This window comes from Triticum aestivum, chromosome 1B (genome assembly GCF_018294505.1).
Source record: "Triticum aestivum cultivar Chinese Spring chromosome 1B, IWGSC CS RefSeq v2.1, whole genome shotgun sequence".
Taxonomy (NCBI): domain Eukaryota; kingdom Viridiplantae; phylum Streptophyta; class Magnoliopsida; order Poales; family Poaceae; genus Triticum; species Triticum aestivum.
Window position 1 is genome coordinate 229093920 of NC_057795.1, and position 21534 is coordinate 229115453.

The following is a 21534-nucleotide window of genomic DNA, read 5'->3' on the forward strand; positions in this document are numbered from 1 at the left end:
AGCGTCAGTCTTGTAGTCTAATGGAGGGAAGAGGGGGAGAAACAATAAATATAATGCAAACATAAGCATGATGATGCATGACATGACAAAGAGCGGTGCTAGGGGTGCCCTAACGCGGTAGGAGGTGATACCGGCGAAGGGGGGAAACATCCGGGAAAGTATCCCTGGTGTTTCGCGTTTTCGGACAGATGAACCGGAGGGGGAAAGTTTCATGTTCTCTATGCTAAGGATGTGTGGCAGACGAACGGGCTACGTATCCGGATTCGTCTTGTTGTTCTGAGCAACTTTCATGTAGAAAACATTTTCATCTGAGCTACGGTTTATTTTCTATGTTCTTTAAAGTTTTAATCATTTTCTAAATTTATTTATCTATTTAATTCTAACATTATCCAGAATAGTGTCTACTGATGTCCTCATGATGCAATGTTGAGGTCATTAGTCAACAGTGCGGCTGACTGGGTCAAATCTGACCTGTGGGTCCAACGGGACCCATGTGTCATTGAGAAAGAGGTGAAATAGGATTTGTTTTAAACTAACTAGGATTAGTTAAGTGTGGGCCCCATTAGTCAGTGACAGATTATTGGTATAATTAACTAATTAATTAATTAGTAGATTATATTTATTTTAAAAGAAAAGCTTAAAGGTTGGGGGGCGCGTGTCATTGACTGGGGCCTGCCCAATCAGCATAGTTGACTGGGTCAACTGGGCCCAAGGAGGCCAGGGGTCAGTGGCTGAAGGGTGGGACCCGCGACGCCACGTCGGTGCCGAGTCAGCGTGGCCACCGGAGTGCGTCGGCGAGCCCAAACGCGGTGGCGAGCTCTGGCGAGCTCGGAAATTGGCTACATTGGACCAAAACGGGTGCGGCCAGGCTCTCTGGAACGGCCTCTTCACGTCGCGTCCCATGGAGGGTAGCACGACGGCGGGGGTGGCCGGAATGGTCGCCGGCGACGATGTCGGGTGGACGCCGAGGCTCGGGCGAGTTCGATGACGGGGCTGCAGGGCACGGTTCGTTGTGGGGCTAGGTGCGTTCGAACGCACGCGACAACGCGCGTCGGGTGGTGGTGGTCGCAGGCACGGGGGTGGCCGGGGTTGAGCGGTACTTCGAGATCAGGCGACAGCCGGAATCGCAGCTCGACGGGGACGGAGCTAAGAGCAGCGAGAGGATGCACTGGAGAGAGCACCGGTGTCGCGGTGTTGCAGGGAGCACGGTTACACGGTCGGACGCGAGCCATGCGTGCGGTGACCTTGACGGGGAGTTCGACGGCGGAGCCGTAGCTTGGAAATGGTGGTGCGTCACGCGCGACTAGCTACGGCGCGAAAACGGAGCAAGAACAGGGAGAAGAAGGGGGTGGAGCTCACCGAGCGGCACACGAAAGGCCTGTAGGGAACGAGAGCGCAGAGGCGAGGCGGACTCCGACGCGGTGGAGCTCGATGTCCAGAGGTTGAAGACGACCTCGTACATGCCGTTGTGGTGGCGCGGAGCTCGAACCAACGGTCGGGGATGACGAGGCGGGCGATGAGGGAGCTCGGCGACTCGCTGGCGCACTGCGGGGAGGACGGTGGCCACAGCTACATGACGGTCACGGCGATGGGAGCGCTCGGACGGGGGCGGATCTGAGGAACGAGTGGGAGGCGGAGATCTGGGAGGAGAGCGGGGGTTAGTGGGAGAGGGAACCGAGGAGGCGTGGGCATGGCGGCATTATCCCAGCGGCGGGGACGGCGAGGTGGTGCGACGAGGACGTGCCCCTGTTCAGGGCGCGGTCAGAGGAACAGGACGCAGGGAAGGAGACAAGGGGGAACGAGGGAGTGGGCCGGCCCGGATGGGCTGGCCTGCTGTTGGCTAGCTAGGCCATTCGGCCCAGGGAGAGGGAGGGTCCTTTTCCCTTTCTATATTTTTTTTTCTTTTCTTTTATTTATTTTATTTCTTTTCTGTTTTACCTTAGTTTCCTTTTATTTTTGTTTTAGCAAAATACCAAAATGGCACCTAATTTGATGTTACCAAATATGCCACTACCACATTAACTAGCTACCTAAACTAAAATAGTTTTGTAATTATTTATTATTTAAAAGTATTTAAATAATAGTTTTTGCTACTGTTTTATTAATCTTATAGCATTTAAAGGTTTTATAGAAGTAGGGTTTCTTCACCTTAATCACCTATGCATTATATGGCACAAACCAAACATTTTAGTTTTAATATTTGAAAGCTTTTGATGTTTGCCTCTATTTTGAATTTGAATTTGAATTGGTTTCGAACTAACGCGAGATTAGCAACAGTAATCGAGGTGACGTGGCATCATTAGCAGGGGTTACTGTAGCTTAAGTATCCGGGCGTCACAATTCTCCTCCACTACAAGAAATCTCGTCCGAGATTTAAGCGCTGGAGTAAGGGGGGAAGGTGCTGGTAGCGAAAAACCTAACGAGTCTTCTCGGTCTTGGCTGCCCTTTCGAAGAGGTTGATCCCCTTTTCGTTGATGTCTTCATTTCTTTGCTTCAAGTCACCATGATCAATCCATCATCCTTTCTTCGGGATCTCCATCGTCCTACGAATGCGACCAGGGGGGAAAACTCCGGAAGAACGCATCTCCACAAGGCTGGGCATCTGACGGTGAACTCAATGGGAAATACACAAGGTACCCCACGAGTTGTATTTCAGTGAATTCATTGAGTGCAATATACGATGGTACCAAAGTTTCAAACAGGTAGGCAATCATTCGATGACTAGACGGAAGCTGGAATGAGGGTTTGAATAACGAGAATAACATGGTGTTTGATTCCAGGATGAATAATGGTATAGCATTCAGCTCGTGAATCACATACGTAGCCAGGTGCAAAGGGTACATTAGAATCTGGGTTGTAAAGAAGAGTCAGGTTTCGATCCAGTGGATCTGTGGGTTATGGGCCCACCATGTGGGTTGAAGGTAGGAGGGGTGGTGACATCTTGCACAGCTGCAATAGGGAGGCATGTCAGTGGATAACTTCTCAACTATGTCGGCAACAATGTTGGTACCAAGGACAGGGAACGAAGAGAGCAATTTTCCTGCTTGTTGAACGAGGCGACCAATTGGCAAAGTTATCACCCATCGGTGGTTACCGGAATGTCATCAACAATAGTAATAGGGTCTTACAGACAGAGTGGTACAACAAGGTGCCTACCTAAGCAGGGAATTATCTTTGCTCAGTTAAGTCAGATTCAGGAAAGGGTAAACAAAAGAATGAAAAGGAAAACGCGATTATCAGACTAAACAGAACAGTGGAAAGGAAAATTGTGATTACACACAATTATTAGGAGTATATCCTTCCCATGGACAAACAGAACATGGCATATAGGGTAGGAGAGCAAGTACCCAACCATCCAGATAAGAGGCAAGGATTAATCAAGATGTTACCCATACAATGGTGTTTGGATAACTGACCAAGAAACATTTAGTATCGTGCCTCCAATGTTCTTGTTGTTGAGCGGGGTATCATAGTCATGCTTCGAGGTAGCAATGATATGGTGTTCCAATCAAGGGCCAGACTTTGGATACACAAATGATCCATCGGGAGCAACTTATAAAATAAGTCCTACCATTTACTCCAGGAAGAATGGTTATCCTTGCAAAAGAAATTATAATGATAGGTCCTCCACCCAGGGGTGCTAGGCATGACATCATATTACCGGGTCATCAAAGGACCAACATCATAACTCTTGGAAAGTTGTCCCAACCATCATATCTGACCGAGATTCAGATCCTATTGGTGTCATGATACCTTAGACTCAGGATGCCTGAGAAGAAAAGGTGCAACACAAATTGACGAGAAGACATTGTAAGATTCTCAGGAAATGAACTATGGAAGTGAGTTCCGAAACAAGAGTTCATCATTAAACCAAGGAGAGGATGAGGGGTGGCTGATGGACTCAGCTAAATAGCATCGAGATTTCCAAAAAGATGGATTTCCACAATTATGTGAACAAGGAGATAACATTTGTCATATCAAATGATATAATGATGTATGCTCGAGGAAAAACGTAAACAATTAAACATTGGTTGAAAGGTGCACCCGAAATATAGGCTTAGGGAGCATCATCAAGGTTAGAATGGTGGTTCAACAACCAATAGTCTAAGAACGAACGATCGACCATCAACTTCAAAGCAATAGGGTTGCTAGAAGTACAGAATCCAAGCAGCACGGTTCACTTGTTGGTATCCCGGTTAGAATCAACAAGGGGACCAAGAAGGGAAGGTTATGGTGAGAAGTATTACTTGCATCAATAATTTATAGGAGGTAGTGAAATTCTCATGACATTCTTGACATAAAAGATGGTAATACTCCAAGGTAAAGGAGAACAAATGTTGGATAGCAAGGATCTCAAGGTATACACAAAACACAAACAAGTTTGTGTTGAATGGAAGGCAATAAAGTGGTCGATGATAACACAATTCATCGAGGGCGAGGATGGTATTTCTCATCAAGAATTTTATAGATATCTCGGAAGAGCTCAAAATGTTGATGATGATCATGACACAATTGTCGAGAGATTTCATGAAGGTGTAATCGATCAGTGATGACATCAAGTCAAAGGAATGATGAAGCAAAAGGTTATTGAAACCAAGGATAGGACACATACTCAAAATCAAGCCTACTGTTCAAGGCGAGATGATATGACGAGGAAGATCGACATAAGGTTTGCTCATCATCGAAAATTTTGCTCCGTGAAGAAGGACCAGGTAGCATAGTTAAAAATTAGTACAATAATGATATAGTCAATCAGGCTAGGAATGACGTGATGGAGTATTAAACTTCTCAACAACAAATTACTGTAAGTACTGAATCAAAGTGTTGATTTGATTCACAAATCGGTGTTCTCGGTTGACGACAACCCAGAACCCATGGAGTGACTATGATGGGGAAAGGTACTACTTCTTCAGAAATTCATAAGATGTAGTGTAATGGGTTGATATCCTCGAGATACCAAGGGTAATACTCGAAGGTAGATCAAAATAGAGGTTGGGCAGACGTAATGATCTGCATAAGGCAAGTACTTTTAACTTTTCCGAGAATGGGATCAAAGAAGAACAATCACGGTCGGAACCACGATTGCAAAGGACCAGATCCCCGATATAAGATGAACTTATACCAAGGGAATAATTAATTGAAGAGAAGTTTTAATGATAAGATCTACATCGTGTCCATGGGCATGAACACAAAGTTCAAGGTCGACTCCCACTTCTCTAATGCATAACCTTTCATTCACTTCTCACCTTCGACGAAGTTGTAGTGTTGAAGTTTTATCAGACATAACAACAGTAGAGTATGACCCATAGTAGTTCCCGGGTTCACACATATTAAAAAAGGCATAGGTTCAATCCATCAGGGCCTGTTAGAAACATATACCACAAACTTCAGGAGTAATTTATACCAGCTCGAAAGCAGAGCATGGTTGAGAAAGCAGAGGATACAATTTACCAAAGGAATTATGTATCCGAGGGAAGGCTCACAAGGTTATTGAATATGAAGGACGATGTTGGATAAAATCCAACAAAGGATCTGTCGGTCCATAACGGAGCTGATGTGAGCATCGGCACACAACCATAGGAAGTAACAATGCAAAGGCATTGGATTATAGAAACAACTGACTAATTCAGATCTCAAATGCAAAGGAATTATGATTTTCAAATCAAGGGCTCAGAAGCAAACACACTGATTAAGGATGGATAAGTTGAGTAGACTTAGGGATACAATCGACGGTAATTTGATTGGTCGAGAACCATCTCCTGTTCAAAATGACATCTGAGCCAGAAGGATGAATTCTAGGATCTGATTAAGGGCGAACGTTCGCACATATTGAATCAAGGGACCAAAGATGATAAGGGCCAAGAACGTCAATGGATATTTCTAGGCATTTGGAATTAACCATAATACAGGCGGACAAGAATTTCAAGAGCCATAGGCTGCACAAGATTCTCGAAAGATCGGATAGTATCTCGAAGAATTTTAGAAAACACCAGAATCAACTGGGGATGAGCGGATACTCGGTAAGTGTGAGGAATTATTCATACATGTAGTCAGGAGGAAAAGGAGCTGCAAGGCAGCAGACACAAAGGATTCTCGGAATATCCAAAGTATTTCAGGGTATCTTGTAATAATAAGGACAGCTGGAAGTGAAGCTATGGACGACAAGTGTATGTAGCTTTCCATAGGGATTTACCAGTGGTATGGAATTGCAATGGCAAAGGGCACAAGGGTCTCGGGGAAACATCGAAGAGTATCTTCAAAATTTTCTAGTGTAGCAGGCGATCATCTGGCCTGAAGGGGCTCTCCGGAAGAAAGTAGTTACGAGAACCTAGAGTCAGATTTAGTAAAATCATTTGACCCGAATAGAAGAGAGATTAGAGTCCCGGAGTATAGACGAGGAGTAAAAGATCCTAATACCACCCAATGGCGATGTGGGCCCATAAGCCACACAGCCATGTTAGTAAAAGTTTTTCAGTGACTAGACTCAACTTCGGCCAAGGAGTTGGAAGGGGGATTCCTATAGGTAGTCGGCTCTGATACCAACTTGTGATGCCCCCGGTTCAATCGTACACTAATCATGCACCCAAATGTGTACGATCAAGATCAGGGACTCACGGGAAGATATCGCAACACAACTCTAAAAGTAAAATAAGTCATACAAGCATCATATTACAAGCCAGGGGCCTCGAGGGCTCGAATACAAGTGCTCTAACATGAACGAGTCAGCGGAAGCAACAATATCTGAGTATAGACATAAGTTAAACAAGTTTTGCCTTAAGAAGGCTAGCACAAAAGTAGCGACGATCGAAAAGGCGAGGCCTCCTGCCTAGGACCCTCCTAACTACTCCTGATCGTCGTTAGCGGCCTGCACGTAGTAGTAGGCACCTCCAGTGTAGTAGGAGTCATCGTCGACGGTGGCGTCTGGATCCTGGGCTCCAACGTCTGGTTGCAGCATCCGAGAAGAAAAGGAAAGAGGGGGGAAAAGAGGGGGCAAAGCAACCATGAGTACTCATCCAAAGTACTCGCAAGCAAGGATCTACACTACATATGCATGGGTATATGTGTAAAGAGGCAATATCGGTGGACTGAACTGCAGAATGCCAGAATAAGAGGGGGATAGCTAGTTGTATCGAAGACTACGCTTCTGGCAGCCTCCATCTTGCAGCATATAGAAGAGAGTAGATTGATGTCCTCCAAGTAGCATCGCATAGCATAATCCTACTCGGCGATCCTCCCCTCGTCGCCCTGTGGGAAAGCGATCACCGGGTTGTCTCTAGAACTTGTCTGGGTGTGTTTTATTAAGTATCCAGTTCTAGTTTTCATAAGGTCAAGCTACAACTCTGGTTCGTCCTTTTACCGGGGGACACGGCTATTTGAATACATAAACTTCCCTGCAGGAGTGCACCACATAACCCAACACGCTCGATCCCATTTGGCCGGACACACTTTCCTGGGTCATGCCCGACCTCGAAAGATTAACACGTCGCAGCCCCACCTAGGCACAATAGAGAGTCAGCACGCCGGTCTAAATCCTATGCGTGCAGTGGATTGGGCCCATCGCCCATTGCACACCTGCATGTTGCGAGAGCGGCCGGAAGTAGAACTAGCCCCCTTAATACAAGAGCAGGCTTATATTCCAATCCGATGCACGCCGCTCAGTCGTTGACGTCGCGAAGGCTTTGGCTGATACCACGACGTCGAGTGCCCATAACTGTTCCCGCATAGTTGGTTAGTGCGTGTAGGCCAGTGGCCAGACTCAGATCAAATACCAAGATCTCGTTAAGCGTGTTATTATGATGTAACCAGGGATGCCGACCAGGGCCAGGCCCACCTCTCTCCTAGGTGGTCTCAACCTGCCGCATCGCTCTGTCACAAAGTAACAGTCGGGGGCCTTTGGGAACCCAGGCCCAGCTCTACTGGGATGGAGCCACCTGTCCTTCCAGCCCCCACATCGGAATCACTTGTGGGTACTCAACGAGCCAACCCGACTTTAGTCACCATCTATATAGTATGTATATGTATAGTATATACCCATGATCACCTCCCGAGTGATCACGGCCCAATAGTATAGCAAGGCAGACTGACAAGAATGTAGGGTCAATGATGATAAACTAGCATCCTATACTAAGAATTTAGGATTTCGGGTAAGGTATCAACGACTGTAGCAACAACGACAGGCTATGCAACAGAATAGGAGTAACCGAACAGTAACATGCTGCACTACTCTGATGCAAGCAGTAGAGAGAAGAATAGGTGATATCTGGTGATCAAGGGGGGGGGGCTTGCCTGGTTGCTCTGGCAAGGAGGGGTCGTCAACTCCATAGTCGAACGGGGCAGCAGCAGCGTCGGTCTCATAGTGTAATGGAGGGAAGAGGGGGGAGAAACAATAAATATAATGCAAACATAAGGATGATGATGCATGACATGACAAAGAGCGGTGCTAGGGGTGCCCTAACGCGGTAGGAGGTGATGCCGGTGAAGGGGGGAAACATCCGGGAAAGTATCCCCGGTGTTTTGCATTTGCGGACAGATGAACCGGAGGGGGAAAGTTGCATGTTCGCTATGCTAAGAATGTGTGGCAGACGAATGGGCTATGTATCCGGATTCGTCTTGTCGTTCTGAGCAACTATCATGTAGAAAACATTTTCATCTGAGCTACGGTTTATTTTCTATGTTTTTCTAAAGTTTTAATCATTTTCTGAATTTATTTATCTATTTAATTCTAACATTATCCAGAATAGTGTATGCTGATGTCATCATGATGCAATGCTGAGGTCATCAGTCAACAGTGTGGTTGACTGGGTCACATCTGACCTGTGGGTCCAGCGGGACCCATGTGTCATTGAGAAAGAGGTGAAATAGGATTTGTTTTAAACTAACTAGGATTAGTTAAGTGTGGGGGCCATTAGTCAGTGACATATTATTGTTATAATTAACTAATTAATTAATTAGTAGATTATATTTATTTTAAAAGAAAATCTTAAAGGTTGGGGGCGCGTGTCATTGATTGGGGCCTGCCCAGTCAGCATAGTTGACTGGGTCAACTGGGCCCAGGGAGGCCAGGGTTCAGTGGCTGAGCGGTAGGACCCGCGGCGCCACGTCGGCGTCGAGTCAGTGCGGCCACCGGAGTGCGCTGGCGAGCCCAGACGCGGTAGCAACCACTGGCGAGCTCGGAAATGGGCTACAATGGACCAAAACAGGCGCGGCCAGGCTCTCTGGAACGGCCTCTTCACGTCGCGTCCGATGGAGGGTAGCACGACGGCGGGGGTGGCCGGAATGTCGCCGGAGACGACGTCGGGTGGACGATGAGGCTCGAGCGAGTTCGATGACGGGGCTGCGGGGCACGGTTCGTTGTAGGGCTAGGTGCGTTTGAACACACGTGACAACGCGCATCCGGTGGCAGTGGTCGCACGCACGGGGGTGGCCGGGGTTGAGCGGTGCTTCGAGATCAGGCGACAGCCGGAATCGTAGCTCGACGGGGACGGAGCTAGGAGCAGCGAGAGGATGCACTGGAGAGAGCACCGGTGTTGCGGTGTTGCAGGGAGCACGGTTACACGGTCGGACGCGAGCCGTGCGTGCGGTGACCGTGACGGCGAGCTCGACGGCTGATATGTCTCCAACATATCTATAATTTTTGATTGTTCCATGCTATTATATTACCCCTTTTGGATGTTTATGGGATTTATTTTACACATTTATATCATTTTTGGGACTAACCTACTAACCGGAGGCCCAACCCGTATTGCTGTTTTTTTTGCCTATTTCAGTATTTCGAAGAAAATGAATATCAAACGGAGTCCAAACAGAATGAAACCTTCGGGAGCATGATTTTTGGAACGAACGTGATCCAGAGGACTTGGAGTGCAAGTCAAGAAGCAGCTGAGGCCTCCACGAGATAGGAGGGTGCCCCCCCCTATAGGGCGCGCCCCGCTGTCTCGTGGGCCCCTCGGGCGGCCACCGACGTACTTCTTCCTCCTGTATAAGCCTATGTACCCCGAAAACATCCAGGGAGCCAACAAAACACAATTTCCACCGCCATAACCTTCTATATGTGAGATCCCATCTTGGAGCCTTTGTCGGCGCTTCGCCGAAGGGGGAATCGACCATGGAGGGCTTCTACATCAACACCATAGCCCCTCCGATGAGTTGTGAGTAGTTTACCACATACCTACGGGCCCATAGTTATTAGCTAGATGGATTCTTCTCTCTTTTTGGATCTCAATACAATGTTCTCCCCCTCTCTTGTTGAGATCTATTCGATGTAAACTCTTTTGCGGTGTGTTTGTCGAGATCCGATGAATTGTGGGTTTATGATCAAGTTTATCTATGAAAATTATTTGAATCTTCTCTAAATTGTTTTATGTATGATTGAGTTATCTTTGCAAGTCTCTTCGAATTATTAGTTTGGTTTGGCCTACTAGATTGATCTTTCTTGCCATGGGAGAGGTGCTTAGCTTTGGGTTCAATCTTGCGGTGTCCTTTCCTAGTGACAGCAGGGGCAGCAAGGCACGTATTGTATTGTTGCCATCAAGGATAAAAAGATGGGGTTTATATCATATTGCTTGAGTTTATCCCTCTACATCATGTCATCTTGCTTAAGGCGTTACTCTGTTCTTATGAACTTAATACTCTAGATGCAGGCAGGAGTCGGATGATGTGTGGAGTAATAGTAGTAGATGCAGGCATGAGTCGGTCTATTTGTCACGGACGTGCTGCCTATATACATGATCATGCCTAGATAATCTCATAATTATTCGCTTTTCTATCAATTTCTCGACAGTAATTTGTTCACCCACCGTAATACTGATGCTATCTTGAGAGAAGCCACTAGTGAAACCTATGGCCCCCGAGTCTATCTCCTATCATATTTGCTTTCAATCTACTTTTATTTGCATCTTTACTTTTTGCATCTATATTATAAAATACCAAAAATATATTTATCTTATCATACTATCTCTATCAGATCTCACTTTCAAAAGTGGCCGTGAAGGGATTGACAACCCCTTTATTGCATTGGTTGCGAGTTCTTTGTTTGTTTGTGTAGGTGCGTGAGACTTTTGAGGAGCCTCCTACTGGATTGATACCTTGGTTCTCAAAAACTGAGGGAAATACTTATGCTACTATTGTTGCATCACCCTTTCCTCTTCAAGGAAAACCAATGCAAGCTCAAGACATAGCAAGAAGGATTTCTGGTGCCGTTGTCGGGGAGGTCTTCACTCAAGTCAAGACATACCAAGTACCCATCACAAACTCATCTCCCTCACATTTACATTATTTGTCATTTGCCTCTCGTTTTCCTCTCCCCCCACTTCACCCTTGCCGTTTTTTTGGCCCTCTCTTTCCCAATCTCCTCCTCTCTCTTTCGCTTGCCTTTTGCTTGCTTTTCATTATGTCTAGTTCCTTATCCACTCCTATGTCTCCCGAGTTTGAAGTTCTTCACTTCAAGCAAAGGAGGGAGAAAATTTAAAAGATGCTTGGTATAGGATGATGGAATCTTACGCTTTTGAGGAGCCTCTATCAGATCCACTCCTCTATCAGATCTCACTTTCAAAAGTGGCCGTGAAGGGATTGACAACCCTTTATTGCATTGGTTGCGAGTTCTTTGTTTGTTTGTGTAGGTGCGTGAGACTTTTGAGGAGCCTCCTACTGGATTGATACCTTGGTTCTCAAAAACTGAGGGAAATACTTATGCTACTATTGTTGCATCACCCTTTCCTCTTCAAGGAAAACCAATGCAAGCTCAAGACATAGCAAGAAGGATTTCTGGTGCCGTTGTCGGGGAGGTCTTCACTCAAGTCAAGACATACCAAGTACCCATCACAAACTCATCTCCCTCGCATTTACATTATTTGTCATTTGCCTCTCGTTTTCCTCTCCCCCCACTTCACCCTTGCCGTTTTTTTCGCCCTCTCTTTCCCAATCTCCTCCTCTCTCTTTCGCTTGCCTTTTGCTTGCTTGTCATTATGTCTAGTTCCTTATCCACTCCTATGTCTCCCGAGTTTGAAGTTCTTCACTTCAAGCAAAGGAGGGAGAAAATTTAAAAGATGCTTGGTATATGATGATCGCATCCTACCCAAGTAGAAATTGCTAGTCTCTCACGCTTCACTTATATTATTTTGAGAGTCTTTTAGAATAGCATGGTATTTTCTATGGTTGTAAAATTGGTCCTAGAATGGTAGGCATCCAAGTTGGGTATAATAAAAACTATCATAGGAAGTGAATTGGATGCTATGATCAATTTGATACTTGATAATTGTTTTGAGATATGGAGGTAGTTATATTAAAGTCATGCTAGTTGGGTGATTATGAATTTGAAGAATGCTTGTGGTGAAGTTAGCAAGTCCCATAGCATGCAAGTATGGTTAAAGTTGTGTAACAAATTTGAAACATGAAGTGTACCTGGCTTGTGCATCCTTATGATTGGCGGTCGGGGACGAGCGATGGTCTTTTCCTACCAATCTATCCCCCTAGGAGCATGCGCGTAGTGCTTGATTTTTGATGACTTCTAAATTTTTGCAATAAGCATATGAGTTCTTTTGACTAATGTTGAGTACATGGATTATACGCACTTTTACCTTTCCACCATTGCTAGCCTCTTTGGTACCGTGCATTGCCCTTTATCACCTTGAGAGTTGGTGTAAACTTCGTCGATGCATCCAAACCCCGTGATACGATATGCTCTATCACACATAAACCTCCTTATATCTTCCTCAAAACAGCCACCATACCTACCTATTATGGCATTTCCATAGCCATTCCGAGATAATATTGCCATGCAACTTTCCACCGTTCCGTTTATCATCATCATGACATACTTTACTTTTGTCATATTGCCATTGATGATCATGTAGTTGACATCGTATTTGTGGCAAAGCCACCATGCATTATTTTTCATACATGTCACTCTTGATTCATTGCACCATCCCGGTACACCGCTGAAGGCATTCATATAGAGTCATATCTTGTTCTAGTTTCGAGTTGTAATTCCTATGTTGTAATCAATGAAAGTATGATGATCATCATTATTAGAGCATTGCCCAAAAAGAAAAGAAAAAGAAAGGCCAAAAGAAAAAAAGAAAGGCCAAAAGAAAAAAAAGAAAAGAAAAAAAAGGAAAAGAAAATAAATAAAAGGGGCAATGTTACTATCTCTTTTTCCACACTTGTGCTTCAAAGTAGCACCTTGTTCTTCATGTAGTGAGTCTCATATATTGTGCTTCAAAGTAGCACCATGTTTTTCATATAGTGAGTCTCATAAGTTGTCTTTTTAATACTAGTGGGAATTTTTCATTATAGAACTTGGCTTGTATATTCCTACGATGGGCTTCCTCAAATGCCCTAGGTCTTCATGAGCAAGCAAGTTGGATGCACACCCACTAGTTTTCTTTTGTTGAGCATTCATTTATAGCTCTAGTGCATCTGTTGCATGGCAATCCCTACTCCTAATGTTGACATCAATTGATGGGCATCTCCATAGCCCGTTGATTATCCTCGTCAATGTGAGACTTTCTCCTTTTTTGTCTTCTCCACATAATCCCCATCATCATATTCTATTCCACCCATAGTGCTATATCCATGGCTCACGCTCATGTATTGCATGAAGGTTGAAAAAGTTTGAGATTATTTAAGTATGAAACAATTGCTTGGCTTGTCATTGGGGGTATAAAAGTTGGGAACATCTTTATGTGACGATAATGAAGCATAGCCTAACTATATGATTTTGTAGGGATGAACTTTCTTTTGCCATGTTATTTTGAGAAGACATGATTACTTTGATTAGTATGCTTTAAGTGTTACTATTTCTTTTATCAATATGAACTTTTATTTTGAATCATTTGGATCTGAACATTCATGCCACAATAAAGAAAATTACATTGAGAATTATGCTAGGTAGCATTCCACATCAAAAATCCTCTTTTTATCATTTACCTACTCGAGGACGAGCAGGAATTAAGCTTGGGAATGCTTGATACGTCTCCAACGTATCTATAATTTTTGATTGTTCCATGCTATTATATTACCCCTTTTGGATGTTTATGTGCTTTATTTTACACATTTATATCATTTTTGGGACTAACCTACTAACCAGAGGCCCAGCCCGTATTGCTGTTTTTTTTGCCTATTTCAGTATTTCGAAGAAAAGGAATATCAAACGGAGTCCAAACGGAATGAAACCTTCGGGAGCGTGATTTTTGGAACGAACGTGATCCAAAGGACTTGGAGTGCAAGTCAAGAAGCAGTCGAGGCCTCCACGAGATAGGAGGGTGCGCCCCCCTATAGGGCGCGCCCCCCTGTCTTGTGGGCCCCTCGGGCAGCCACCGACGTACTTCTTCCTCCTATATAAGCCTACGTACCCCGAAAACATCTAGGGAGCCAACAAAACACAATTTCCACTGCTGTAACCTTCTGTATTCGCGAGATCCCATCTTGGAGCCTTCGCCGGCGCTTCGCCGGAGGGGGAATCGACCACGGAGGGCTTCTACATCAACACCATAGCCCCTCCGATGAGTTGTGAGTAGTTTACCACAGACCTACGGGTCCATAATTATTAGCTAGATGGCTTCTTCTCTCTTTTTGGATCTCAATACAATGTTCTCCCCCTCTCTTGTGGAGATCTATTTGACGTAAACTCTTTTTGCAGTGTGTTTGTCGAGATCCGATGAATTGTGGGTTTATGATCAAGTTTATCTATGAAAATTATTTGAATCTTCTCTAAATTGTTTTATGTATGATTGAGTTATCTTTGCAAGTGTCTTCGAATTATTAGTTTGGTTTGGCCTACTAGATTGATCTTTCTTGCCATGGGAGAAGTGCTTAGCTTTGGGTTCAATCTTGCGGTGTCCTTTCCCAGTGACAGCAGGGGCAGCAAGGCACGTATTGTATTGTTGCCATCGAGGATAAAAACATGGGGTTTATATCATATTTCTTGAGTTTATCCCTCTACATAATGTCATCTTGCTTAAGGCGTTACTCTGTTCTTATGAACTTAATACTCTAGATGCAGGCAGGAGTCGGTCGATGTGTGGAGTAATAGTAGTAGATGCAGGCAGGAGTAGGTCTACTTTTCACGGACGTGATGCCTATATACATGATCATGCCTAGATAATCTCACAATTATTCGCTTTTCTATCAATTGCTCGACAGTAATTTGTTCACCCACCGTAATACTTATGCTATCTTGAGAGAAGCCACTAGTGAAACCTATGGCCCCCGGGTCTATCTCCTATCATATTTGATTTCAATCTACTTTTATTTGTATCTTTACTTTTTGCATCTATATTATAAAATACCAAAAATATATTTATCTTATCATACTATCTCTATCAGATCTCACTTTCGCAAGTGGCCGTGAAGGGATTGACAACCCCTTTATTGCATTGGTTGCGAGTTCTTTGTTTGTTTGTGTAGGTGCGTGGGACTTTTGAGGAGCCTCCTACTGGATTGATACCTTGGTTCTCAAAAACTGAGGGAAATACTTACGCTACTATTGCTGCATCACCCTTTCCTCTTCAAGAAAACCAATGCAAGCTCAAGACGTAGCAACGGCGGAGCCGTAGCTTGGCAATGGCGGCGCGTCCCGCACGTCTAGCTACGACGTGAAAACGGAGCAAGAACAGGGAGACGAAGGGGGTGGAGCTCACCGAGCGGCACACGAAAGGCCTGCGGGGAACGGGAGCGCAGAGGCGAGGCGGACTCCGACACGGTGGAGCTCGATGTCCGGAGGTTGAAGACGACCTCGTCCACGCCATTGCGGTGGCGTGGAGCTCGAACCAACGGTCGGGATGACGAGGCGGGTGATGAGGGAGCTCGGCGACTCGCTGGCGCGGTGCTGGGAGGACGGTGGCCACGGCTACGTGACGGTCACGGCCATGGGAGCGCTCAGACGGGGGCGGATCTGAGGAACGAGTGGGAGGCGGAGATCTGGGAGGAGAGCAGGGGTGAGTGGGAGAGGGAACCGAGGAGGCGTGGGCGTGGCGGCCTTATCCCAGCGGTGGGGACAATGAGGTGGTGCGACGGGGACGCGCCCCTGTTCAGGGCGCGGTCGGGGGAACAGGACGCGGGGAAGGAGGCGACAAGGGGGAACGAGGGAGTGGGCCGGCCTGGATGGGCTGGCCGGCTGTTGGCTAGCTAAGCCATTCGGCCCAGGGAGAGGGGGGTCCTTTTCCCTTTCTATTGTTTTTTCTTTTCTTTTATTTATTTTATTTATTTTCTATTTTAGCTTAGTTTCCTTTTATTTTTGTTTTAGAAAAATACCAAAATGGCACCTAATTTGATGTTACCAAATATGCGACTACCACATTAACTAGCTACCTGAACTAAAATAGTTTTGTAATTATTTATAATTTAAAAGTATTTAAATAATAGTTTTTGCTACTATTTTATTCATCTTATAGCATTTAAAGGTTTTATAAAAGTAGGGTTTCTTCACCTTAATCACTTATGCATTATCTGGCACAAACCGAACATTTTAGTTTTAATATTTGAAAGCTTTTGATGTTTGCCTCTATTTTGAATTTGAATTTGAATCGGTTTCGAACTAACGCGAGATTAGCAATAGTAATCGAGGTGATGTGGTATCATTAGCAGGGGTTACTGTAGCTTAAATATCCGAGCTTCACAGTTGCTTTCTTCTTAGCATCTTTTGCATTGCATCATGTCATTTAGTTTTAAAAACTCATCTAAATAAAATCGTATGGATCTTCAGTCCATTTAAATCGAGGGATATTCACAATGGTGATTTCTCTTTATAACATAGCCTCCCGATATTATTAGGGAGCTATAACAAAATATTCCATTTATTTGGAAGCCACCGTAACAAACTTGCATTTTAGTCTCTCTCGTTTCCATCTATTCTAAATCCTCGATCATTCTCCAATTGGCTCCGGTTCAAGTTGTGGCACTCTAAGATATGCCAAAGTAGCCCCATGCCAGTTTTCAGCTCAACTTGTATTTATTTGGCCCTCCAAATAAATATTTTGCTCCTATTCTTTTTTGTAAATAAAAAAGGAAAACCTTTTCCCCCTTTCTTTCTTAAAACCAGCCGAGCGGGCCCCTGGCCATTTTCCTCCTTCGGTCTGGCCCAGTTAGGCCCAACATATCCAGCACCCCAGCCAACCCCTGCCTATCTAACCCTAGCGCTCGCCTGCTCTCCTCTCGATCCCTCACTCTCTCCCTCATTCCCCTCGCTTGCGCCACCAGGAAGAGTCTCGGCTCGATCCCCTTTCCCCTCCACTCGTATCCCACCTCGCGCACACAGGAGAGGGACCCCAATCCCCATGGCCATGCGCGCCTCGCGCCCTCCTCCATCAGCCAGCCACCACGCTCCTTTCGATCCCTTGCCTCATCACCCGCCCGCATGCTCGAAGACGCCCGAGGCTGTGCCTCCTCTTCCCTCCTCTGCTTGATCCCGAGTGGATCATGAGCACCAGCGCCTCCCCGTTGCCTTGCGCGTCCATGCCGCCAGCAACAACAGCAGCAGCAGGTGCTCAACCACCCCGGTGCCGACCTCTCCGCTGCCTCCCCACCTCCAGCGACGGTCGCCGCTCGTCGCGCCATCTTCTGCGTCATCGCCTCACCATGTCACCTCGCCCGTGCCGCTTCTTCACCTCTCCTGGAGCTCCAAGTCCGCCGGCCACCGGAGCCGTTGTCGGCTGCTGCCCCACGCTCCTCGCTCCCCTTGCCAGCCAGGAGCTCGTCCCCGAGCTCGGCCAACTCCGGCGGCCCCAGCGCCCGCGCCAAGCTGCCGTCAGGTCCCGCGTCACCATCCAAGACCCCGCCGCTCCCCTCGGCCTCCAGTAGCTGCTTGTTTCCGTCCATCCCCATGGCTCGAGGAGCCCGAGCCTCTATCTGCTCCTCTCGCCTTGAGCCCCTGCATCTGCCATCTCCAGTCGCTCCCGCCTGCAACTCCTTCTCCACGCCCCGGTCACGAACCTCCAAGACCACCACTGCAACTGTGCATCGCAAGGTTGCTACACAGGACGCCAAGTACCATGACCATCGCGTTCTGTTTCTTCACTGTCAAGGCCGAGAGGACACCAAGTACCATGACGACGAGGATCGCCAAGTTCGTCTACCGCCGTGAATGACTACCATCACTCCAAGACCCAAACGACTACGGCGACATGAACATCTACGAACCGAGTACAACTACCGTTTCCTGCCTAGAACGACTATCGTCGACGTGCATTTCGCCAAGTACCACTATCGACGAACCCCAAAGGACTTGGATGCGACAAGTTCCTCTCCAGACGTGTACAACTACCTACGCCATGTACGACTACTTCCCACAATGACCCGTGAACGTCTACTTCCAATACCTTCGCGAGAATGACTACTTCCACTATGGCCCGTGTACCACTACTTCCTTCAACGAACTCGTTCCACCCCAAAAATGCACACTTCGAAGGTATAACGCCGAGATGACGCCCGGGAACGAACGCATGTTGTATGAGATGAACTGTATGTTTGCACCGTGCCCGTTTGTTTCGTGCATGTTCCTCCTTGTTTTCCATGCCATCGACTCGTGGGAACCCGGTAATCGAGAGCACCCCACCTTCTTGCATGACTCGCGCACGACACACTTTCTTTTGCACCGGTATCTCCATGAGCTACCGGAATCGATATGTTGTCGTGACATCATTTTCGAGTTCGTTGTCGTGGCACCCTTTCTTTCCACCACGGTGACAAATGTTTCATATTTTGCTCATGTCAACATCTTCATAAAATTGCATAAAACATGCATATGTCATCTGCATCATGGTAACAACAGCCAAGAATCATTAAACTGGACATGCATCATTCTTGGTTGCGCATCATGCCATGTTTATGTGATGCTTGTTTACCATGTTGTTTGCTTCTTTCCGGTGTTGCTTCTTAGTTCCAGTAACGTTGCGATTGTGAGGATTCGTTCGACTACGCCCGTTCGTCTTCTTCATGGACTCGTTCTTCTTCCTATCGGGATTTCGGGCAAGATGACCATTACCCTCGATATCACTTCTATCTTTGCTTGCTAGTTGCTTCGTTCTATCGCTATGCTGCGCTACCTAACACTTGTAACCATGCCTCCCATATTGCCTTGTCAAGCCTCTAACCCACCTTCCTAGCAAACCATTGTTTGGCTAAGTTACCGCCGCTTTTTCTTAGCCCCTCTTATAGTGTTGTTAGTTGCAGGTGAAGTTGAAGATTGCTCAATGTTGGAACATGATTATGTTGGGATATCACAATATCTCTTATTTTAATTAATGCATCTATATACTTGGTAAAGGGTGGAAGGCTCGACCTTTTGCCTGGTGTTTTGTTCCACTCTTGCCGCCCTAGTTTTCGCCATATCGGTGTTATGTTCCTTGATTTTGTGTTCCTTACGCGGTCGGGTTTATGGGAACCCCTTGACAGTTCGCTTTGAATAAAACTCCTCCAGCAAGGCCCAACCTTGGTTTTACATTTGCCTAACAACCTATTACCTTTCCCTAGGGAGTAATTAACCCGAGGGTCATCTTTATTTTAACCCCCCTCCCCCCCCCCGGGCCAGTGCTTGTCTAAGTGTTGGTCCGAACTAGAGCCACTTACAGCGCCACCTCGGGGAAACTTGAGGGCTGGTTTTAGCTGTACGTAGTGTTCATCCGGTGTGCTCTAAGAACGAGATATGTGCAGCTCCTATCGGGATTTGTCGGCAGAGTCGGGCGGCCTTGCTGGTCTTTTTTTACCATTGTCGAAATGTCTTGTAACCGGGATTCCGAGGCTGATCAGGTCCTTTTGGGAGAAGGAATATCCTTCGTTGATCGTGAGAGCTTGTGATGGGCTAAGTTTGGACACCCCTGCAGGGTACAAACTTTCGAGAGCCGTGCCCGCGGTTATGGGTAGATGGGAATTTGTTAATATCCGGTTGTAGAGAACTTGACACTTGACTTAATTAAAACGCATCAACCGCGTGTGTAGCCATGATGGTCTCTTCTCGGCGGAGTCTGGGAAGTGAACACGGTTTGGGTTGTGTTTGAGCGTAAGTAGTCTTCAGGATCACTTCTTGATCACTTCTAGATGACGACCGTTGCATACTTTCTCTCCTTACTCTTGTACTCGCCTTTAGCCACCATATTTTTATTATCAATTGCTGCAACTCCACCTCATTACCTTGTCCTACCCTTAAGCTTAAATAGTCTTGATCTCGCGGGTTTTGAGATTGCTGAGTCCTCGTGACTCACAAGATACTATCAAAACAGTTGCAGGTGCCGACGATACCAGTGCATGTGATGCTATCGAACTCAAGTGGGAGTTCGACGAGGTCCTTAGCCATTACTACGTGTCTTTTCATGATGATCAGTAGTGGAGCCCAGTTGGGACGATCACGGATCTAGCATTTGGGGTTATCTTCTTTTCATTTGGATTAGTTTGTAGTCGGACTATGTGTGTACTCTGAATGATGTATGAATTATATGATCTTTGTGTGAAGTGGCGATTGTAAGCCAACTCTATTTATCCCTTTCTTGTTCCTTACATGGGATTGTGTGAAGATGACCCTTCTTGCGACAAAACCACAATGTGGTTATGCCTCTAAGTCGTGCCTCGACACGTGGGAGATATAGCCGCATCATGGGCGTTACAAGATCAATAGATAGCAATCATCATACAAAAGAGCAGGATCAGACTACGGATGAAATCAAACGAAAAGAAGAATGACATCCACCCTGCTAATCCCAGGCTTCCGACCTGGAACCTATCCCTTGATCGAAGAAGAAGAAGAAGAAGAACTCCAAACAAGCAAGCATCACACTCGCGTCAAATCATTGCATTACATGTACCTGCAATTGTTGTTGTAGTAATATGTGAGCCACGAGGACTCGGCAATCCCATTACCATGGGTATCAAGACTAGCAAAGCTTAACGGGTATGGAATGGATAAGTGGTGAGGCTGCAGCAAGTGACTAAGCATTGCATGGTGGCTAACTTACGAGTACAATAATAAGATGAGAAACTACGCAAATAGTCGCAAACTAGTAATGATCAAGAAGTGATCCTGAACTACTTATCTTCAAACATAACCCCACCGTGTTCTCTTCCCGAACTTCATCGAAAAGAGACGATCACGGTGACGCATGCGGTTGGTATATTTTATTTCGGATCTGGTGTCAAGTTCTCTACAACCGGATATTAAAAACTCTCATCTACCACATAACTGCGGGCATGGCTTTCAAAAGATTAAACCCTACAGGGGTGTCCCAACTTAGCCAACGAAAAGCTCATGATCCGCGGACACAATCCTCCATCATGGGACAACCCGATCAAACTCGAGATCCCGGTGCACAAGACATTTCGACAATGGTAAAACAAAACCAGCAAGACCTCCTGATGTGTCGACACCCTGATAGTAGCCGCACGTATGTCATCTCAGGCCACGGTTGAATGGGACAAGCTACAAGTAAAACCAGACCTCGAGTTTCCCCGAGGTGGCCCCGCAGGCCGCCCATTTTGGACCAACACTTACGAGGAGCACTGGCCCGGGTTGTTGATTAAGAATCCTCGGGTTAATTACTCCCTATGCAA